Source organism: Molothrus aeneus, chromosome 12 (assembly GCF_037042795.1).
Source record: "Molothrus aeneus isolate 106 chromosome 12, BPBGC_Maene_1.0, whole genome shotgun sequence".
NCBI classification, from domain to species: domain Eukaryota; kingdom Metazoa; phylum Chordata; class Aves; order Passeriformes; family Icteridae; genus Molothrus; species Molothrus aeneus.
The window spans coordinates 13,735,859-13,752,196 of NC_089657.1; positions in this window are offsets into that span (position 1 = coordinate 13,735,859).

Here is a 16,338-nt window from a genome sequence, read left to right on the forward strand (position 1 = left end):
GATAGTTTCTTATTCTGGGGTTTCAAAATCTGGCTTGTGTATAATGCTTAAATTCTACTTCTCCTTTAATAATATAACTTGACATTACATATCATGGAAAGTTCACATCTGCAGAAGAACAGCAGATTTATAGATTTGTAGGTTTTTAAAATATATTAAACCATGATTATGCTTAAAAGATGCAAAGTAAAATTGATATCCATAAATATACTAATAAGTGTTAGGTAAAATATTTGCCAGAGCATGCATTTCTATTTTACAGGCTGTTAATCCATCATAGTGTCACTAACATTGCAACAGACACACTCAGACTGCTGTGCTTATTACTTTTTAATGCATCACTCCATTTTAAACATTAATACTAACAAGTTCAGGCTATAATATAGTCATCCTTCCTATCCATAAAAAGAAAAGCAAAAAACTCACCACCCAAATGCCAGTTTATACTACAATTTTACTTATAAGCACACAATACTTGGTCAACAAATACTAGATAGATTTTAGAAAAAATACAGAATATAGATAGAAATTTCTGAGTCAAACTTTTTATCACATTTTTCCCACCCCAATATTTTGTGTTTTTGAGGGCTGGAGTTTGGCTGGGAGAGGGGGGTTTGGTTCAGGGTTTTTTATGCTATGAAAACACTTTTGCTTAATCTTCAATTGGGACCAATAAAGTAGATTTAGATAATGGATCCAGTGCAATGTTTGAGCAAAGGCCAGTGACAACAGCCAAGGGGACATAGTGGTGATGACACTAGTGACAATCCAAAGGGGATTTTTAATTACATTGGGCCATTTATCAGGGATCTCAAAAATAAGAATAAAAAGGTTGTGCAGTTCTCAGCCATTACTAGTAATAACTGCATCCATTTCAACAGTGGAGGGACTTCTTAACTTTCCTCAAAGTTGTCTTTTTTTTAATTAGCTGAGGGCTGCCAAGATAAGAAGCAATAGGCTACCTTGTCAATGTTTACAAAAAAGACAGACAAGAAGGACACAGGAAAGGCATCAGACCCCAAGAGCTTCTCCTGAGCATTATACAACCTGATACATACTTTGGCAAACTAAAGCTCCCTGGTTTTCCTCCAATACATTTATTCCCCCACCATTTTTTTTTCCACTGCTCTGTGTTTCTATTTTCAGTTCTCACCTTTATCTATTGCAAGTCCCACTTTTCCCAACCACAGAAAGGTACCAGCCATTTTCTCACAAAAACACATCAAATCCCCTAAACAGTTTTCCAGCTCCTTGGATCCCTAAATTCCATGCTTCCATTCTCCTTTATAAATGTAGTGAAGGCTATTTCATCCTAGTTACCCTTCTGGTTCCTACAGGCCTCTGGAGAAACCACAGCCATGTAAATCACAGCCTATGCTCAGTTCTCTCTCAAATTACCATAAACCTGAACTGCAAAAGCTGCTCAGAACAGGAAGTGCCAGAACTCCATGAAAAGGTTTCTGAAGTGATGCCCTGTGCTCTGTGACACTTGCCTCATAATCAAGGGCTACAGCCACAAGCCCCTGAGGGCACCACTGCCACCCTGACCCCCTCCCCAGTGCACTGCTGATTCCCTGGGGTGTCACTTCTCCCCAGGCAATCTCCACCTGAGCTGTCACCTACTCACACCGCTTAAAGTCCTCCTCCCAAGCAGCTCCTTACTTTGCTTCAAGCTTTAAAATCTAAAGCCTGACCTTTTTTTAGTTACGAGAGGAAAGCAATACTATGATGTTTTTGTTATCAAGGAAAACTGCAGCAGTTCAATGGCACTTCTTGCTAACAGTTTTGTCCCAGTAGTCTGGTCAGTTTGCTGAACCAAACTAATTACTCCCAGGCAAAGCAAGACAGTCATAACACAGAGCTGAGAAACTGCAGAGCTCTGAAGAGATAAGCTCTCCCAAACTGAGTAAATAAAAAGCTTCAGTCTCCCAAGACAACATTTAGGTTCTCTGGGTGCAACCAGTACATGCTCAGTCTTTAACCTACAGGTGCACAGAGTCAATCCAGTCCTTGAGCCAAGCTGAGCTCTTTCACAGCACCCTGGGTAACATCTGATCCCACAGCCTGCTAGCAGCAAGAGACAGATCTGACAACAGCCCACACTTCTAGGAGCACTTTTTAGAGCAGCAGTTACATATTTCTTGAAGCAGTAAGACCAGGAAACTGCAGTAGTTGAAGACAACACATGTCATCTTTCTGGGCATCTTGCCTTGCTCTACCACCCAGAGAGCCAGTGTTATACATTTTGAAGAATTGTAGATGAAGTGACTAGGGATTTATTTTTTTAAAAAATTGAGTGCCCTAATTGCCCTTTTTTACCACAACTGGCCCAATATGCACCCCCCAGCATCCTGCCACCCCCATCCTGAGACTGAAATATGGTAGGGCACAGGCTGTTCAAGCATACAAATTGCCAACGGGGAAAAGTAATAATCTCAAGGCTTGCATCATTTCACAGTCGAGTTGTTTGAAGACAGGCTAGCCATTACATAGAGCAGCTGTGTTATCTGGCTTTTCCTTTCATTCATTTATAGACTCGAGCTGCTTTTCTAAGTATGTTGAAACTATTGCTCTTATTAACAGATTTTGTTCAGTATGCAGCGATCTCAGCTATATCAAAAACAAACAAAGGGTTCTGTTCTGTACATGTCGATATTTTAGGGACATTGTTAGATTGGAAGCCTGTCAGGGCCCTCTAGATATATCACAGTATTGGCTGGAATTCACCAGGACACGACAAAGATCTGTCTTCACAAACTTGGGCAACCCTTTTTTCCACAGAGCTGACTGACACAACTGCATCTTGGTGTTATCAGTCAATGTAAGGACCAAAGACTCTCTTCCTCTATTTGCAAAACAGAACAACCCAGAAGAAATAGGATATAAGATTTTCACACGTTCAGTTCTTATTGCCCAGAAACAAAGGCCATTCCACATTATTCCAAGCAGAAAAGATTCATTTAAAAACTACTGCAATCTGAGGCATAAGAGTTGCCAGGTCTTTTTTCATTTGACTAGGGTTTTTCTACCAGAATGCAAAACTTAGGCAGAAATGTGCAGTTAAATTTAAGATGGGATTTAAAAACATACTGTCAGGAAAAAAAATAATATCACGTTCACTGAGATACTTTTCAATCCTTTAATAATTCATTGTTAATGATGCTTTACCAACAGAAGATCTGTTCCTATTTTTCACACTGGAATGCTCTTCTATTATTATATTCAAATATTTGTTGTTATCTCTGTACCAGTACTTATACAAATACAGAGAGACAAATACTTAAAATAATCCCTATAAATTTAGGATTTACCTAGAGGCTTGGTAAACAAATATCTATGTTTTAGATATTTTTCCAATAATACCACAAGCAATGGTGCCTCTAGACCTCAATTCTCCTCTTCTCCATCATATGTTCTTGACTCTCCCATATGTTTCCCTTTATTTAGGGGTGTATGTTTCTTTCCTTTTGAATTCCACCCTTGTCACCCTTCTAAGAAGTAGATGCCTAATAAATAGTAAAATAACAATACAGTTATCAAACAGCCTTTCACCTTCTAGTAGTAGGTAGAAAGATGTTTGTATAGTCAGGATTGTTCTCTCCAATTCAAGTTAAACTAAGTTATAACAAAATATTCTAAATTGCAGCTTTAGAAGCCTCCCTCCTGATGGACACTGTTACATTGTTTTAAAAAACAGCATTCTGCAAAATCCATTACTACTCCATAAAAGTCTCATAGAGAGGAATTTACATAATGAACTGCAATTACTCACATTATATTTATCTAGTGCAGAATGAACCCATTGTGTGCAGCGGAACGTGCCTGCTCTGCACCAGCACACCCACAGAGGAAGTCACCTGGTGAAATCACACATCAGTCAGGGGTTAACACCAAGCCTGCACCCGTGTAAGGCCATTTCCAGTTCATTAAAAGGAACCCAGCTGCAGAATGTGCCATTGTGCCAGCCTGTCAAGGCTCAGCAAGAGGTTAGGAAGGGATGTGCAGTGAGCTTCAGAGTTGTTTGTTATGGGCAGGGAAGCCCTTTGTGCTGAGAGTGCTGTGACAATGATCATCACAAGGTTTACAGCTTCTGCACACACTAAATCTGCCCTCACTGGGCAGAGCCCTCAGCTCCTGGCTAATAGGTATGATGTGATATAAATAACACTGCCATGTACCAACACAGGAACTGAGGTTCTGGAGTCACAGAATGGGCCAGGCTAGAGGGGACCACAGTGGTTCAACCTCCCTGCTCAAGCAGGGTTATCCCAGAGCACAAAGCCCTGAAGCTGAATCCTGCCAGAAGGAATTCTTTTCTTTGCTGACACCACAAACCTGCATATGTATTTTAAAATTTAATGAAAACTTGACAGACAAAAAGTCTGCTCTACTCAATGAGTTCAGAGTTCACAGGCTAAGTAAGGCTGGCTGAGCCTTCTGTTGGTAAGCATGCAACATTCAAAAATGCCTACAAAACCAGCCAGCAAACTGGACTCTGATTTCTGGATTAGAAGGAGTTTTTTTTATTTTTGCACACATCTGAACACTGCCAGGTTTCAGGTATGCACATTTTTACTACATCTTGGACTTCCAATGGTACATTCATACATAAAGTATCATTCACTGGGGAGTACTTGCAGATCAGATATAGTTTCCTCTGGACCATACTTTTGAGCATTTCTCCTCAAACTAAAATATTTGGAAACTACATAATGCCTTCATTTGACTTGTCAGAATGGCACTGTGCTTAAGTGCTCCAACACAACAGTAATCAGCCTCTGTTAGACTGAAAAGAAAAACCCAGGTATGTTTAAACCTTTTGTAATATTTCTTAATTCAACTCTTCAACACTAGCAAAGTTCATTTAGGAGGATTTTCCTTTATGATGGTGTTTTAAAATGACATGATCTTTGCATGGTAGCTGTGGGAGTGCAGCAGGTCTCCACAACATACAAAAACTCCTGCTGTGCTAAAGCAAGAGTCTCTCTCCTTTCATTTCCTTTAACAACTGTATTCAGCTGCTGCTGCAGCATTTCACAGTCCACTTCAGAGGCACGTGGGGTGCAGGAGAGGATAAGAGGCAGATGGACAAGTTAAGCACCTGTTTCGGTCCAAAGCAAAGTGCAGGTCAAGCAGCTGCAAGCAGGGACTTTTAAACTCAGAAACTTACTCTGTTGGTTCTATGTGCACATGCATCACCCAAAATTAAAATAGAAAAGCATTACTGCAGCAACAATTTCAAAGAATTAAAACACATCAAAATTGCATTCTCAAATACCCTGCATACACAAGATAAACAGCTTCAACTCATCAGTCTTCTCTGCCTTTCATTAGCTGCTTCTTTTTCAGAGATCAAGAGAGACTTTAAAATTTAACTCACGAATAAGCACTTGTCTACCAAAATATAAGGTCATTTTTGTTCTTAATATCTTCAGTTAAAAAAAATCTGGCTCTCTCAAAAATAACCAACAAAGTAAATTACAATTGTACATAAGAAAAATTAAACTCAGGATACATTTTTTTTGTCAGTGACATTTTTCACTTTCACAAGTACATAAAGAATAATATAAGCAACTTTAACATCTCTGCTGAATAAACTCACCTTTCTGCATAGGAAAGTCCATCTATGTGAGAGACAATTGCATTTGCTGAAGGGGTTTGTACAATGCCAGTTAGAGGTCTCAGTTTTTTACTTTAGACCACAAAATAAGTATTTCTGAGATAATGCATAAGAAAAGTCAGGAGTCCAATTTATTTTTTTTTTACTGTAAATTAATGAAAAAACTAACACAGAGCAAGAACAAGGAAGAATAATCAAAAGTAATTATATTCTACAGGAACAGAATTTTGTCACAGCCATGGGAGATAAGAGCCAGGATGCCAAAACAACAAATGGACCGTCCCACAGGGCTGGAGCACACTGCCTGAGGGGAGGCAAAGATACCTGCCCCAACATCCACAAGAGAACACAAAGAGAGAGACATCCATTCCTTTCTTATGAGTAAAGAGAAATTTGGGATGTTTGCAACTCCAAGAACACATAGTGGAAAAAAGGTAAATAAATATTAAATCCTTAATTATTTTGATGACAACTATTTTAATCAGATGAGCTAAAGAAATGAGTCCTATGAGAGGAACAACAGAGCACACAATTAAGACTGACCAGAGAAAAAGTAATCATAAATAGTAATTAAATATTTTCAAAATCCCACTAAAGCCAAGAAATAGACCTTGTTTCAGCTACTATGTCCATAATTATAAAGGTGAAGGACATGATTGTGGCTGAAACAAGCAGATGCTAAACACACAGAGCTGTCTGTCAAAGGAGATGCTACTGAGCAAATAAATTAATGGTGCTAATAACTCAGCATTTTTTTCTTTTTTTTCCCTAAAGTGGTATTAGTTCTGTTTCAGAGTTTTGTTTCACAGTTTAAGCTCATGCCTGACACATATTCTAGTCCATCACAATTCTCCCTCCCCAGCTCCCAGACCATGCCCTTAGTGGAGGGAAATGTGAAAAGCAGGTTTTCAGGAACTTAAACTTTCAGTGCTGACCTGCTTTTGCGCAGCCTCATTCAAAATCACTCAATTACTGTTTATGTACAGGTTGACACTAAGTAATTCCAGCTCTTGGTTATTTCAGTTTGCATCCCACTGAACTGTGCAAGGAGGGAAAACCTAACACAAGGTTTAAAGCAAAAACAATCCACTGCTAAACCCATCCAAAAATGGGGAGTGCATGTTCATCCTGTCTCTCAGGGCTGCTGGCAGCCCTGCCTGCCATCAATCAGAAAAGTGAAAACTACTTCCAGCAAAGGAGGTTTTTTTACCCCACTTTGATCCTGATCACCAGGGTCACTTTGTACGCAAGTCTTCTGCAACAGAGAAAGACAGCAAGAAACTGGGGCAGAGAAATGAAATTCTGCTGCAATGTGTCACACACAAGCCCAAGAGTTTATACCTTCACAGACACATGCCATTTTTGAGACAGTAAGACACATTTATAAAAATGTAAAGAATGGCTTGTTTGAAGTCTGCAGTTTAACTGTGCATGGAACTAGTACACAACAGTGAGAACAAGGACTAAGTTGAGTTGGTTTATTTTTAGCAACCAGAATTGCACTTTACGAGTTGGACTAGGGCTAAAGTGAAATTACTGCACACAGGAGTAAGAGCCAGAACTATTTCATTGTTATGTGTCTAAAATAACACTCTGACCAAGCATATGAGAAGTTATTCATCACATGTATACAGGATGGCACCTAAAAACTTTGCAGCAAATGAAACTGCAGACAGACATGTGCTCTCAGCATCAGCAGGTGGCATTAGCAGAGCATATTTTCCGTGTTTCTTCGCTGAAGCCTTAGGCTACTTTAAAAAAAAACTTGGCAACTATGAGTCAATTAAATTGTAAAGTGGCAAACAGTGGTTCTAGGAAGAGTTACATGCTCACAGGAGACAAATCAAACGTGTCAGTCTCTGAGGGAGCAGACTGGTAAACCTTCAAATCAAGAAAATCCTATTACTTACTAGTCAGAAATACACTGTACATTGCAGTTTCAACAGCTGAGTCCCTTCAGAATGGAATTATTCTAGAATGAGACTATAGAAGATATAGAATAATCTCTCAGTTTGTGTTATATATGTGAGCCAGGAGTAAGTGCCAGATCAATACACAGCTACTCAGGGTAAACATATTATTCTATAAATATATTACACTCAGGGTAAACATATTATTCTATAAATATATTATTATTGTGTAAGCAGGAGTTCACATATCAACAAAAAGGAAATATTATTTAAAACTTGCAAGGCTTTGAAGCCACCAACTGAAAATATCTTTACTGCAGGAAAACTTGCCATTGCAAGGTATGAATCCAAGCAAAAGAGCAAACTAAAAATAGCTATTTGATTCTTTTTGATGGATTTCAGACTTTATTCTGTGCCCTATTATTATACTTGCTCTGTAATTATTGAGATATTAGAACAGTCTCCCAGGACTTGCCTAGAAAGATTAAGTTATTCTTTCCTCACACTACCTGTGATTTATTTCAAACTTTTGTGACTAAAGACTCAGAAAGAGAATGCATGCTTTGTAGATGTTTTCACACCTATTCTGGGAGTGAATGAGCAAAAGGAAATGCTGCACAAGGTAGGAAAATCCTGTTAAACACAGGAACAGTGCAGTGCACGCCCAGGTTGCAGCCAGCACCCATCCTCCTGCACAGTGGGTCCAGTAATGCATCAAGAGCACAGCAGCACACAGGCCCTCAGGGGGAACCACAGCCTGTTCCCTGACCAAACCTCCCTCCCAGCATGGGAAAAAAAGAAAAAGAAAAAAAAAATTATACCATATGAACCTTTTGGGAAAGGGCATTCAAGTCTCCAGGATACAAATTTGCCTGTTAAACATCACTGCCTCTGTGCCAAGTGCCCATCTGTGCTGCAGGCTGGTTTGGAGAGCTGTGCCTGTCTTTTGTTTGTGACATTCTCCCTTTCCTGATGCTGTACACTGGGCAGATTAAGAAATATTTACTAGAATGGTTGCCCAATAAAATCCCCACCACTGGGCTCTGAAGAGAAACAGAGTTGAACCCTTCACAGCAATTCCTCCTGTACAGAGAACCCAGCCTGTCAGGAGTGAGGAAATGAAGTGACACAGAGCAGCAGGAGCCCTCAGGATCCAGTCCCAGCTAAAGCTCACTGAAATGCTTTCTGCCAGGCTAAGTCCATATCATCACCTGGCTCAGCACACTGCACAAGACATGCTCAATGCCTTGCTTTTGACCAAGCCAGCTAATCATTCCTACCAGGTTTCCTACTTCTCAGAGTCTTTTATTGACCCCTGGATCCTTCACTCATCTTTCAGTGTAAGATTCTTCTGTTTTTCCTATATGCTACCTAATTTGTTATCAAATAATCTGCCTACACTTTTAATTACCTATACTTTTGTTCACTTTTTCCTGCTGTACAATGGGGTTTTTCCCCTTTTCTGCTGAGATAGGATGTTCAGAGAAGACATGTGGAAAGTTAAACAGTATTTTGAAAAAGCTTTGATCTATTACCATTGGTGTGCTCCTCCCTATTTCAGTCTGTTTCAGATCTTCTCTGTTTGTTACAGCTACAAAAAAAACCCAGCCCACAAATTGCCACCCAACACACACTGAACTCCTTGCAGATTATTGCACTATCAAGCTGTTAGTTTCACATGCTATGTCAGGAAAATTCCTTCTAAAATACAAAACACAAAATCCATTATATACTTTAAACAACCTGTAAAGATTACCTCATTCACTGTAAGTCTTGCAAACAGTCACAAGCAAAAAATATTACACTGCAAGACCTTTAGAAATCAGCTGGTAATAAGCATAGCTTGTAAATCAGATTCTTCCTACAAAATGAGCAAGCCAAAGGGGAGGAGTACACATTATTTGAGACCAGTTGTGGTGGTTTTAAAGGTCTATAGCCAGTTTGTGTTTCCCACATATAATGTACATTCCAAAACTTGGCATCTAGTGGACTCTGATTTAACTTTATTAAACTATGAAATGATAGAATTTCTATTTAAAAAAACCCAAGCTAGAACTATAAACTGTGGCTCCATGTTATTGGAAGCTGCTGAACAAAGATACTCAAAAGGATCTGCATCTACTGCAACCATAATCCATTTTTATTTACCAAGTCTGCCTCACCATTTCCCTTGCTATATTAGAAGTAAAGGTAGAGAAAAGCCCCAGTCCCATACTAGATGAGGCCAGCTTTTGTGCAAGACAGTAAATATTTATCAAAAACACTTTTAACAGGAACAAGTGACTTCTTTTCCCAGTCTTCCACACTTTCACAGGAACAAAACACAACTGAGTCTTAAACTGCCTCCATGGTAAAGCATTCAAGCAATGCAGTGCTCCAAACACTACAGAGAAACCCAGAGGAAACTGAAAACACATTAATCTCTGCTACTTTTAATAAAGAATCATTTGCAATTAAAAATGTCCTCCTAACAAAGAGTTCTAGAATTCTTTAAACCCAGATACCACAAACCTCTGCATCACATAGTCATTAACTCTTCATTTCTGCTCAAGAACAACCTGCCAGCACCTGGTAACACATCAGCCAGGCAATTTGCTTTAGTTTTGTCTATGCCTTTTCCACACCACACAGATAACTCTGGTCTTTTTGAGTAAGGCATCAAACTTCTGGCCATGCAGCTGTGCACCAGTTTTGCAGGAGACTGTGGGGAAATGAAAGCCAGGGGTACCCCTAGAAGTGTATTTTGATGGCAGCCTGGTAAGAGCAGCACAGTAGCAACCAGAGCTCAGGCCATTCCTTCATTCTCAGGACAAGTTGCACTAATTCAGAATTTATTCCCTGTGGGTAAACCAGTTACTCTACTGAGAACAAGTCCAGGTGGCAGCACATCTGAATGGCCAATTTGTGGTGGGATAGAATTTAAACAAGTTTACAAGTGAATGTGTAGGGCCAATAAGATGGAAACAGGTGCTGAACAGCAGCTCACTTGAAGGCCTCATCCCCGCCCCACAAATGCTCAATTGGTCTGTCTGGATAAACAGATAATTATTTTGTTATTCTCTCAGCAAAAGAGCTTAAAACAAATAATTATTGTAGCACAGACATCACTGAGGGCTCAAAGCTTTGAGCCCCCAGCACAGAGGTGAGCAGCAGCTCCAGGGCTTTCTCTTGGCTGACCAAGGTCACTGCTTCAACCCAACCCCCACGTTCTCTTCTGGCTTTTTCTGCTGGGGAACAATGGCCAAGGTTGCTTGGCAGAGTGTTCTGGAGAGTGTCATCCAGAACATCAATCAATGTCATCATAAAGGTCAGAGTCACCACATGCCAAGGCCCAGAAATTTTCCATTTCACTGATAAGCCTTCTTTCACATCCCAAAAAAAGGCGTTTCAACTAAAGAAACAAAGAATGTATCCGCCAAAATACCTTCCCAAGTTATGCTGTAAGTACTTCCTCAGTTACTCCTTACCACTGTGAATTTAAGGAATAATAAAAAACACCCCTCCAAACAACAAAAGTCTCACTGCCATCACCTAACCACTCTTAGTCCCCAAACATAACCAAGAGCATCTGTGGATGGTGGCGCCAAACATAAAAATAAAAGTAAAATCAGAAATCACTTTTATGAGTGTTTATATCCACCAATGCCATGAAAAAAGGACGTTTATTACTACACAGAAAGTGTCTTAAAGTCTTTTACCTGTGAGATCACAAGTAAAACATCCTTCAACTCTTGCAAAGCATTCACAGGAAATACATTAATAAGACAGATAATCTATGTACCTGAATCTGCCATGAAAATCCTACTGCTATCTACAGGGGGTTTTTAGCTTTTTCAGACCAGATTCCAAAATGTTGTTCAAGCTCCTAAAAATAGAGTTAGACATCTGCTAGAGTTTTGAAAAGCATCTAGCACTTCAGATGCCTGCCTTGGTGAGAACTGGCTACAATTGCTTTCCACTCCAAACCAGCAGCCAGCATTTCCAACCCAAAGGAGTAATAATTCCTATTCAATTCTTCTTAAGTGTTACACAAAACCAGTAACAGGCTGGAAAGTCAATATCCATTTCCAAAACAATGCACTCACATCAATGAGATGTTCTGAACATACAAAACTCCTCTGAACAGCCCCAGCCACAAACTGTACCAGCCTTCACTTACAGGCCTGTCCTGTACCTCCTGTACCCACATCATGCAGGAAAATACATTTATTCTCTCTTATGTCTTTTAGACAAGTAATTGAGTCAGCATTCCCAGAGCATGTAATGACTTACTCACAGTGAGTCAAATTTGTACATTACCAGAACCAACCTCTGAAAGTGCTCAAGATTTGATAGTTGATCTTACACTTGAATTTTGAGTGAATTGCAAGATGTACCAATTACACATTAGTTTTAGCTAAATATTAACTGGATTGTAAAAAGAAAAAAATATTTACCATAAGCCAAGCAACAGATCTTTCACTAATTTTATTATTTTAATCAATGTTTTATTGTTCTGCATGAGAACACATCTTTGCTGCTTGACCCCTAGGGTCTTCTTTTTTTTCTTACCACACCATTACATATAGAAACGTTCTCCAAATGCAAAGACTATTCTATATATTCCCACTATAGCCTTTTTTTATCCTACTTTTTTTCCAAAACAGCTGCCACTGATCACTATCAGATGTAGGTAGTGGAGCAGAAGCAGCATTGCTTCAGTCAGAAATGACAATTTCTAGGTCAGCATTTTCACTAAAGGGAGTAACTAAAATGAGATTGAAATACCAGACAGCAGCTGTTTACACTAACCTGTACAGAAGTAGTGCATCCCACTTAATTATTTATTACAGCCTTACAATAAAGATGACAAGAAAGAAATTGTGCCTAGATTTGACTACACATTAAAAATAATTCTGCATTGTTGTTTCTTTGAATCTTTAAAAGCATTTGCTACTATCCTCTTCCCTCCCCCTTCTTCTATCATCTTTATGGAAGACTAAAAAGAAGGTTAGAAAAACAAAGTCTCAAAATAGAAAAAGCAGACCTTGAATGCTCTAGCATTACTTGGAAAATGGAGTGTTGTATTCTGCTACAGGAGATAGCACTTCAAATTTGAAAGGTCAGCTGCAAAGCTTGGCTTCAAAAGCAACTCACAATCACAACATCAGAGAACAGAAATACTATTCCTGGGCCAGAAATGAGCACAGAATCCTGGAGATTATTGTTTTCAGGTAAAACTGATGACAGAGCCAAATATCTCCTGATGCAACCCTGCCCATCTTTAGTGCGACAGGATAAAGTTCCAATTCCCTGAAGACAGCAAGAACTAAGGAACAGGAAGGAACATTTTCCCTGCTCACTGCCCGTGGCTCTCTCACCAGAGCTCTGAGTGTTCACTCCCTGTGCTGAAGCTCTCCTGTGACAGCTGCCAGCTCCTGACACCACTCAGCACCCAGGGGTTCCTCTCCCAGCCCATTCATGTGGTTATCCTTCCTCCAACCCATCCGTCCTCCAAGTCCTCAATTGCTTCATGCATATCCCAAAAGGTAAACACAGGATCTGAAACACCAACCAGATGTTCAAGATCAATCCCTTGCCCCCTCCCTGCAACTGTTCTCAGTAAGGCTTAGATCAAATTTGGTGGCAGATATGGAAATTGTAGCATTTTTCTTCAATGAAACTCAGACTGTAGGTCTGATAGATTTTTTCCTTCCCCAGTAGGAGCTGTGCATAAAATATTCACAGCATATTTAGACAAATGTGTTTATATTTATCTAACACAACATTTGTTCATACTGGAAATAAGCCGTGCAGAGTAGACAGCCCTTATTCTTTGGAGAGTAATGCTGAATCTATCTCCACTCACCCAGTGTTGGTTAGATAACCACTGCTGATTTATTAACTTTCTGCCACCAAATTTTAATGCAGAGGACATTGGCAGCCCTACAGTGACTGAAAATTCTTCTGTATTAGGATACAGTCTGTTGTAGCCAATAAATATCTTTAGTGGTCCTCATTGATAGCATGACATTCCTCTGCAAAGCCACACATTTCCCTCCCCCCTCCTCTCTCATGTTGTTTCACTTGATGGAAGGATCAAAGCCATCAAGTCATTTTTTCATCCCAACTCAATCAGGCAAGAAGCTCTTTGAAGTGTTATTTTTTTCTTCCTTATTTTTCTTTTATTTTTTTTTTCTCTTCATTAGGAAGCATCTTCCCAAAAACAGTCTGACATTCTGAAGTTTCAGAATGTTAATTCTACAACAGGTGTGACGTGTCTCTGAAAGCAATGCTCTGATGGTTTATTTATGGGCTTTACCCTTTCTTTTCATTTAAGAAGAGACCTTGAATATGTTTTCATACATCCAACATATATTTAGAAACTCTAAAGGCAGCATCCATTCATCAAAAACATGAAAACTAAAGACAAGAATTCAAATAAATCTGAAAAGCCATTTGTGGCTGCAGCTTAAGGCTGTCATGGAAAGAAGAATGTCAAAATGCCTCCATTAATGATTGCCTTGCAAGTGCTGGGAAGTTGAAAGCCTGTTACTAACGTTCTTTTCTCTAATGGGAATTCAAACTACTGTGCAAAATAAGGTGAATAAGAAGAGAAAAGGCAAAAAAACTCCAATTCAAAATGATTTAATTTCAGAAGTCACAAAACATGGCACTGTGTTCAGCACCACAAAAGAAACACCACAATTTTCTCCTGACCCTTGATAACACAAAGCAGGAATCGTCCAAAGCAGCAGGAGCCAGAAAATTCAGTAATCACTGACAATCTGTACTATTAGAAAAATCTTAGTGATTCACTGTATTGTTAACAGGGCTCATCACTGGAGCTTTTCTTTAACATATTTCAGCACCTTCATCACAGACAGCATTAGGAGATTTAAACAAAAATCAGCACTTTCCATTTGTAGTCTCACCATATTTGAAATCTTTTTCTTAATTTTAAATAGGGCTACTGAAACAAGAAGCTACTAGAGATCACTGGACTGAAAACCAGTGTCTGCTGGCCAGATGAGACACCAGGAAAATTCAAGGGCAAAATTTTAGAAGGGAGCAGGGAAAGGCAGAAACAGGCAGCACAAGTCACATCCCTTCACACCTCAATGGATCTGACAGAGCACAGGCTTCTTGCTGTTACAGAGCAACTAAATAACACAACATTCATTTCTCCATCAAATGGTGTCTTAGAGTCCCCTTCTTGGGCAAGGGGTGGTGGCTGAGATTTGTCCTGAAGTGTTCCCTGCAGCTGACACTACTAAAGAGGCATCAAACATGCAGCTTCTGTAATCCTTCAAAAGGACATTGGGACTCTTGAGTCTTCAAAACAAAAACTTTAATTGAAAATGTAATCTAATTTATTTTACTAGCCCTTATTATATTCCCATAACACTCAGGGGGAGAAAAAATATCAGAGATATTTCAGTTAGGCAGAAATTTTTATCACCAACTTAAAGACTTCAGAACTGAGGTCTACAATTTGTGCAAAATGGGAAACAGAGTTTAGAAGCAAGGACCCAAAACCTGGGAGTAAAAGACAATTAGTGCTGTTATCTCCAAACAGAAACCCACACTTCACTTCCTGCCATTTTCACTTATTCACAGCTTCAAAAAGACTCTCCAACTTTGCAGTGGAATTACTAATTTAAGAGCAGTTAACTTTGAGCTCAAATTAAAGACAGCAGTGATAAAAATTACCAGGTGCATTCATCTTAGAACAGCAATAGTCTCAGAAGCAAGCAAACCCTATTGAAAAATCAGAACCATTTCATCTGGGAAGAATCTCTACAGAGCACAAAACAAAGGCAGGGATAAGAGAAACTCAAAACTGCTGCTGGAAGAAAAACAAGGTAAGCAACCAATTCCTTTGGCTTCGTTTTCTGTGTAGTAAACTGACAAAACATGTCACTTGGGCAACCTTGGCCCCACAGCCCTTACAGTGTGTTTCAGCTAGTTTATTTTTTTTTAGATTGCCACCATTCAGATGCAGGAATTTAAAAGCAGATTTTCAATATCAATGTTTTTCCTGTCACTTTGTCCAAGGCAGATACAGAGTGTTGTGACCCATTGCCTCCAGCCCAAAGAGTGACACTAATGGTAAATCTATTTCATTTAAAACTGTTAATTCAGCTGCATAAGGGAGGTCAGAAGGTGCCAGCTCTTGTTTTAATATTGCCTTGCACATTTAACACAGAAATCAGTGATGGATTTCAGGATGTCATTCAACTTCCCTTAAAGCTTTACTCTAGACCTCAAATGAACTGGCAAAGTCTGGAACAGCATCTAGACATTGCTCCAGTCAAAGAACAAATGGCTAATTATAGAAGGAGTCCTATAAGCAACACAGTTTGTATACAGCATTTTTATATACAATATAATAGTATATGCAAAACATAAAATTATAGACAAAATTAGTTCTGTTGTTATTTTTGTGAGAAGAATTTGAAAATGTAGGCAAGCTTTGGGTAGTCAGATAGTCAGACATGAGCAAGTGATAGCTCCAGAAGCTGCTGGTTTATAAATGGGTATCTTATATGAAGCAGTTAAACAAAAAAGCCACCCAGCAGAAGATCTGCACAACGCCACTGAGCTATAAAGAGTGAAAATAGTTAATGTGGGGCAAGGACTTTTTTATCCTCAAGCCCTTCAACACCAATTATACTGTTTAATTGCACTCAAAAAAAACTATATATGAAAAAAATTATGTTTGGCTTAAAGGAGAGTCCTTGATTTCTTTGTCTTTGTGGATTTAAGAAATAAAATTTGCAGATACAATGTGTTCAAGTAACACAATGAACCAAAGAGATTTCATGC